The 8,282-nt window shown below is 40.8% G+C and overlaps 1 pseudogene; it reads left to right on the forward strand.

Moving 5' to 3' along the window:
- The first annotated feature begins 3,630 nt into the window (after positions 1–3,630).
- On the forward strand, positions 3,631–4,709 carry LOC113194210 (farnesyl pyrophosphate synthase pseudogene; annotated as a pseudogene).
- The last annotated feature ends 3,573 nt before the right edge of the window (positions 4,710–8,282 follow it).

An 8,282-nucleotide genomic window follows, 5' to 3' on the forward strand; every position in this document is an offset into this window, starting at 1 on the left:
AAATCTTGTGCTCTTGTCCCTGGCCTCCTCTTCTCCTACCATCCCCCCCCTTCCTCCCCCTGCCCTCCTCTCTGTTTCCCAACTGCCAAGCGATGCAACTTTCATCCTCCATGCCTTTCCACCTGATATTCTGCTTCTTCTCAGGCCCAAAACTATGGAGCCAGCTAACCAGAGATTGAAATTGATAAAACTGTGAGCCGAAAATGAATCCTTCCTCCTCCAAGATGATTTTATCAGGCATTTTCATCACTGTTACAAAAAGCTGCTTAATACCGCCCTATTTAATTTCAAGAGGAAATTTCAGATAGCATTAGCCAAAGATGGTCATATTTCTGTGTTACTTCAACTTTTCTTCCCCATAGTTATTTTTCTTTTCTCCCACACAGTTATTGAGAAAGTGTTTGTGAAGTAGCTACTGTGCTGGACATTTGCAAGATCTCAGAGACCCTGAAATTACAAAAATACTTTCTGCTTCTAGTGTTTTACCACGTTTGCAGTCTCTAGTCACCATTTATGTTATGATTGCGACTTCCTGCTGTGTCTCTGTGGGCTTAAAAACAGCTTGAATGTAGTGTTTATTCATTTGGGAAATGGGTTACACTGAATCGATAACCATTGGAAATCCATTTTCTTTCTTCCACTGACTTCTCTCAGTCAAATTTCTGTGTACTCCAGGAGCATCCTGTCTGCTGTGGGGTAGCAAGAGTTCCACTTTTGACATTAGATTTGTTGAAGGACAAAATTGCAACAATTGAAAGGTCTTTGTTGGCTTTAGTTTTGATTGTATGATTGGTCAAGGCTTCTTTCCTTAAATTAGAGTAAGTGTTTGGTGAGCTGGGAAGAAGAAGTTGGGTTTATAGACAGATAAGGGCTAAAGACAGAAAGAAAGAAGGGAAAAAAAGAATAAAGATCAAATTGAGGGCTGGGGTTGTGGCTTACTGGTAGAGTGCTTGCCTCGAGTATAAATAAATGAATAAAATAAAGGTCCATCAACAACTAAAAAATTTTTTTAAAAAATCAAATTGATCATTTCAACGTTAGTTTTTTTTTAATGCTAGAACAGGCAGACAGAAAAATAATTGATTGGTACATATCAGGTTATTTATTTCAGATTGCTTTTTCATGTAACAATTAAGACAGAGGAAAGCTCATTATCATGCCAACTAAAATTGGCCTCTTTGAGAAGAACTTTGGCTATCTTTCTCTTGATTTCTCAGAAGTTCAGATGACAGCTTACTTTCAAGTTGGTGACATGGACCATTAGGATTGGTGACTGTTTTGATTTTAGGCAGGTCTGTTAGGACCCACTACAGATGCCTACTTCCAAACAATGGCTTAATAACAAAGCTAAGGATTATGGATTGAAAATATTCCAAAAAAAATATTGCATGTGTACCAAACATGTACAGACTTTTTTTTCTTGTCATTATTCCCTAATAATAGAATAATAGAATATAACATAGCATTTATAAAATATGCCTTGTCTTTGTTCCTGGCTCCTATCACAGAGCAAGAAAAACAGTTGGAAATTCTTGAGGGATAACAGTGTCTTTTGCTAGTTAGTGATCACACCTTCATTTATACTAATAAGATGAATTAGGGTAAGGTCCCTAGATAGCTTCAGGATGGGGCTGGTCACCAGAAAGACCAAATGATTAGAGGGTTGGATCTTTCAGCCCCACCAACCAACTTCAGAGAAAGGTGGGGTGGGGTAGGGTTGGAGTTCAATTCTATTAAAAATCTTATATAATGATAATTGATGAGCTCCAGGTTACTAAACAGATAGAGGTGCTGGGAGAATGGCACTCCAGAGAGGACACGGAAGCATGATGCCATCCCCTATACATTGCCCTATTCATCTCTCCATATGACTGTTCATCTGTATCCATTATAATATACTTTTTATCAACTGATAGCATAGCCAGTTGTAGTGGTACATGCCTATAATCTCAGCAATTTAAGAGTCTGAAGCAAGAGGATCGTAAGTTCGAACCAGCCTCAGCAATTTAGCAAGACCCATCTATAAAAACATTTAAGCCAGGTGTGGTAGCCTGTCATTCCAACAATTTGGGAGGAGGCTAAAACAGGAGGATTGCAAGTTCACAGCCTCAGCAAATTATCGAGGCCCTAAGTAACTAAGTGAGACCCTATCTCTAAATAAAATATAAAATAAAAAAGGGCTGGGATGTAGCTCAGTGGCTAAGCACCCCTGGGTTCAATCCCTGAAACAAACAAAAAAAAATTAAAGGGTGGAGTGGGGCTAGGGCTATAGTTCAGAGGTAAAGAGTCCCTAATTCTAACCCCAGTTCTATAATAAATAAGTAAACAAATAAATAAATACTGATGGCTTAACTGTGTTCCTAAGTTCTTGAGTCATTCTGTCAAATTAATTGAGTCCAAGGAGGGAATAGTTGAAATTCCAATCTTTACCCTGTAAGTCAGAAGTATATGTGACAACTTCCTACTTGGATAGTGGTGGGCATGGGAAGTGGTAGGCAGTCTTGTGGGATTGAGCCCTTCACCTATATGGGATCTGACACTACCTGTAGGTAGATAGTGTCAGAATCAAATTATAGGACACCCTGCTGGTGTCTGCTAGAGAGTTAGATTTTTTTTTTCCCTTCACACAGTGTAGAAAGATGTGAAGAAATTAGAAACTTCATGCACTGCTGGTGAGAATACATACAGAATGGCACAGCCACTGTGGAAAAGAGTTGGGTAGTTGTGTAAAATGTTAAATATAGTTAACAGCAGCTGTTTATAGATATATGCCCAGAAATTAAAACCTATGGGGCTGGGGTTGTGGCTCAGTGGTAGAGCTCTTGCCTAGCATGTGTGAGGCACTGGGTTTGATTCTCAGCACCACGTATAAGTAAATAAATAAATACCCATCAACAACTAATAAAAATCTTTTTAAAAAACCATATTTACACAAAAACATGTACAGGAATATGCAGAGCAGCATTATCCATTATAGTGAAAAAGAGAAATAACCAAATGCCCATCAGTAGATGAATGAATTTTTAAAAATTGGTATATTCATAGAATGGAACATTATTTAACAATAAAGAGAAATTATGCAGTACTGATACAGGCTATGACATGGAGGATCCTTGAAAACATTTTGCTAAGTAAAAGAAGCCATTCTCACACATTGCTGTACTCCAGTTATAGAAAATAGTCCAAATAGGAAATCCGTAGAAATAGAAAGTAAATTCCCGATTGCCTAGGGCTGACAGTGTGAGAGTTTGGGGAGGAGCAGGAAGTGAATGCTAATGCATACAGAATTATTTTTTGTCGGGGGAGGAGGGTGATAAAAATGTCCTGAAACTGATTGTGGTGATGGTTGTAGGACTCGGTGAATACGTGAAAAACCATCAAATTTTCTACTTTAATTGGGTGGATCCTATGGTACATGAATAATACATTAATAAGATGTTAAAAATTTATATAGAGACATATATGTAATATATGGGTATAACCCAGGGAGCAGAGCAAAGAGAACAAGAACCTGCAACAACAGGATCAACCTGACTGTTCTAGGTGCATCTGCTTTACTAAGGCAGAGTCATTTACTAAAAATATGAGTCATTAATAATAAGATAAATGAAACAAGACCCAGTGTCCCAGAGCAGAGCACTTTGCTCCTCTCTCAGAATGAATGGAGACCAGAAATCAGATGGTTATGCTCAGGAAAAGCAAGATTTCATCCAGCACTTCTCCCAGATAGTCAAGGTGATGACTGAAGATGAGATGGGGCACCCAGAGACAGGAGATGCTATTGCTTGACTCAAGGAGGTCCTGGAATATAATGCCATTAGAGGCAAGTACAACCGGGGTTTGACGCTGGTGGTAGCATTCCGGGAGCTGGTGGATCCAAGAAACAGGATGCTGATAGTCTCCAGAGGGCCCTGACAGTGGGCTGGTGTGTGGAACTGCTGCAAGCTTTCTTCCTGGTGTCAGATGACATCATGGATGCAACCCTTACCCTCCGGGGACAGCTCTGCTGGTATCAGAAGCCAGGCATAGGTTTGGACGCCATCAATGACGCTCTGCTTCTGGAAGCATGTATATCTACCGCCTGCTGAAGTTCTACTGCCGGGATCAGTCCTACTATTTGAACTTGATTGAGCTATTCCTGCAGAATTCCTATCAGATGGAGATTGGGCAGACCTTGGACTTCATCACAGCCAGTGTATCTTGGCAGATACACTGAAAAGAGGTACAAGTCCATTGTCAAGTACAAGACAGCTTTCTCCTCCTTCTACCTGCCTATCGCTGCTGCCATGTACATGGCAGGCATTGATGGGGAGAAGGAACATGCTCATGCCAAGAAGATCCTGATGCAGATGGGAGAGTTCTTCCAGATTCAGGATGATGACCTTGACCTCTTTGGTGACCCCAGTGTGACGGGAAAAGTTGGCACTAACATCCAGGACAACAAGTGCAGCTGGCTGGTGGTTCAGTGTCCACAACGGGCCACTCCAGAACAGTGCCAGATCTTGCAGGACAATTATGGGCAGAAGGACACCAAGAAGGTGGCCCAGGTGAGGGCACTAAATGAGAAGATGAATCTACCAGCTGTGTTCTCCAAGTATGAAGAAGGCACTTACAGCCACCTTATGAGTCTCATCGAGCAGTGCGCTGCGCCCCTGCCTCCCACCATCTTCCTGGGGCTGGCCAACAAGATCTACAAGCGGAAAAAGTGACCTAGAGACTGCCAGGGCAGGGAGGGAGGACGGGCTCTCAATAAATTATTGTGTGATCTTAAAAAATAATAATAATAAGATAAATGAAAACGAAAACATTCATAAAGATACCATGGTACACTTTTCAGGCTAACAAAAATTCAGAAATCTGAATGATGCCAAAAGTTGGAAGGGATGTGGGAAAAGAGGAACACACTGTCCTCTACATCTGATGGGCATCTAAACTGAAACCGCTGGACAGTGATCTGACAGGATTTATTCTAATGGAGAAAACATATGTTCTAAACCCTGTAATTCTGCTTCTGGTATATATTGGAGAAAAAAAAAAACAACCTTTTCCTATGGCTCTATATGGGAATGTGTGCAAAGTTATAGCCTCCTCAGGGAAGCAAGGAGCTAGAGGCTATTTGAGTGCTCCATACTGGCGAGTGGACAGCTAAATGTGGTGGGTGCACACATCGCAGTCTAATGCCTTAGTGAGTAACATCAGTTTAGATGTAGGCAAAGCAGCATGGATGACTCTTAAATGCATAGCCTGTAGTGGCACCTCCTTTCTCCGCAGAAAAGTCTTAACTGCACTTCTCCAGAAATCTTCACCATGGCTGATATTGGGACTGTCCGTTAAAGAGTCTCTGCAAAAGAGTTCCATGTAGATAAACTTCCTATTTTCCTGTCACCCTGTTTTACTTGGCCACTGGCCAGGAAGATATTAGGACTCCAGGTGCTGGACACCTCCTTACTAGTTTTTCACAAACGTATCCAGTATAATAGTTTGTAGAAATGTGCAAACAAGGCCTCTGGCCTTGAGATGGGCTTCACAGAGATGTCCGCATTCCTAAGAGAAGAGAAGATACCAATTGAGCTCCATGGTAACAGCTGGCAGGGGGAGGAAAGAGAGGGGAGAAGAAGCTCTCCCCTTCTCAGGTGTTGTCCTTGAAGGCTTAACTTGCCCAAAACAGTGAGAGAAAAAGCTGCTTTTCTGTAAACTTCTGTAGACTGTGAACTTCTGAGCCCCTCCCCTTACATGCTGGGTATAAAACTCTGAAACTACCTGAACTCGGGGTTCAGGGGGATTGATTGATTACAGCAAAAGCAGTGCCCTCTGAGACTGGCTGCAGCCAAATAAAACTGTTTCCTGCTATCTTCAATGCCTTGCCTGTCTGTCCCTATTACAAGCCCTGAGTGGGAAAATGTAAAAACTAGAAGAATATATGTAACACCATCTCCACAAATTAAAAATGCATGCACATAAATCCATACAGTTTGTAATAATGAATTTAAATAAAAACATAACCCACTCACATAAAAGTAGCATTTAGTCCTAAGCCTAGGGTTTCCCCTTCCTAGAAATTATAAAAGATCAGAATGTATATAGGAAGACAAGATGGAAAAGCTTCCAGCAGTAGGACTAAAGAGAAATTGGTGCCTTGGATAAACAAGTATATCACATGATCTATAGTCAGACAAGTCAAAACAACTTGCAAATAAGACAACAGATATGGAAAGATTTGACCACATCCTGATACGGCCTGAAGCTTCGTCACTCTTTTAAGAGTCAAAAGCTAGGGTGGTTTCTCCAAAACAGGATTTGAAACTTGATTCTCTGAAGTTGAAAATGGTTGGTTTTGTGCTAACCTGAGGTTGAGTGTGAGCCACGGAGTCCACAGTGGTCCTTGGTATGCCCATCTGTGCCCCACAGCCTGGCCTCCTTAAAGCAAGTGCACCCTTTGTTCACCACACTCTTTGCATCATTCTGCCAATAGCTTCTGGTACTCCTCTCTCACTCACCTTCCTGCCTAGTGTTATTTGTTTGTTTGTTTGTTTCAGTACTAGAGATTGAACCCAGGGGGACTCTCCCACTAACCTACATCATCAGCTAAGTAGTTAAGCAAACTTGAGATCCTCCTGCCTCAGCCTCCTAAATTGCTAGGATCACAGGCCTGTGCCACCAGGCCCAGACAAATACTTTGAATGACTGCATAGTGTACCATGGTATAAAATTACTACGAGTAGTTAAAAAGCTCATTTGAAAATAAAGTTATTTTTAAAATTTGTTCTATTGTAGGCACTATAGATGAGGCAATTTGTGTTAAAATCCTTATTTGGGCAGGGGCAGGGGTGTTTTGTTTTTTGTTTGGTTGTGATGAGGTTTCACTACGTTTCCCAGGCTGGTCTTGAACTCATGGGCTCAAGTGGTCTTCCTGCCTCAACTTCCAGAATAGCCGGGACTACAGGTGTGCTCCCCATGCCAACTTTTAAAAATCCTTACTTTTTTTTTTGGGGGGGGGGTAGTGGGGATTGAACCCAGGTATGCTTTACCACAGAGCCATTTTTATATTTTTATTTTAAGACAGGGTCTCACTAGGTTGCCTCACTAATTTGCTGAGGCTGGCTTTGAACTTGCAATCCTCCTGCCTCAACCTCCTGAGTTGCTGGGATTCTAGGTGTGAGCCACCATGCCCAGAGAGATCCTACTTTTTAAACTTAAAAATTCATATAAAAATAAGACTGATACACAAAACAGTCCACAGAGACTATTAACCAGCAATTTATAAAAGAAGGATTAAAAGCCAATATAAAAATGAGAAGTTGCTCAACCTCATTAATAGTCAATCAAATAAGCACTGGAAAACCAGGACACTTTTGAGACACAGAATGGCACATATGGAAAGGTTTGATGATTTTTTATTTGTTCTTTTTAGATATCCATGACAACAGAGTGTATTTTGACATATCATACATACACGGAGTTAATCACTTCCCATCCTTGTGGTTGTACGTGACATGGAGTTTCACTGGTCATGTGAACACAGGAAAGTGACATCCAATTCCTTCTACTGTCCTTCGTATTCCCATCCCCACTTCCCTTCATTCCCTTTTGCCTGACCCTCTAAACTATTTTTCCTGAAAAGGATTCATAATATCAGGGCTGGCATCACTGCAAATGGGCTGGGAGAATAAATCATCGCACCCTTCTAAGAGGGCAGCTTAGTAATATGTAACAAGGGTTAAATTTAGATTATGTTGAATTTCTTTGAAGCCTGTGGTAATAGAGTTGTTATGTTAAATAATTCTTATCTTTTAGCAATAAATATTAAAATGATGAATGAAATTGAATGAACTTGTATTTGCTCCCTGTACCCATCAACAGGTAATTTGGCAAGTAGACTGTATTTTGACATATTATACATACACAGAGTATAACTTCCCATTCTTGGTTTTTTTGTTTTTGTTTTTGTTTTGTTTTGTTTTGTTTTGTTTTTGAGATAGTGTCTCACTATGCTGTCCAGAGGTTGGTCTCAAACTCCTGAGCTCAAGAGATTCCCCCCAGGCTCAGCCTCCCAAGTGTAGGAACCACAGGCATGTGCAGCCATGCCCAGCTAGCAATCTCTTTGTGCTTTGGACCTATTGCATCCTGATTGCCTTTTGTAGAGCTTTTTCTTCCCCATTCCCCTCAATTTTGTTTTCTTTTTCATTATTATCATGGTAATTCAACAGATGTTTATCAAAGGCCTACTCAATATGAAACACTGCAGTAGATGTCAGAAAATACTCAAAACCAAGTCCCTGTTT

This window comes from Urocitellus parryii, chromosome 10, assembly GCF_045843805.1.
Source record: "Urocitellus parryii isolate mUroPar1 chromosome 10, mUroPar1.hap1, whole genome shotgun sequence".
In the NCBI taxonomy this organism is placed as follows: domain Eukaryota; kingdom Metazoa; phylum Chordata; class Mammalia; order Rodentia; family Sciuridae; genus Urocitellus; species Urocitellus parryii.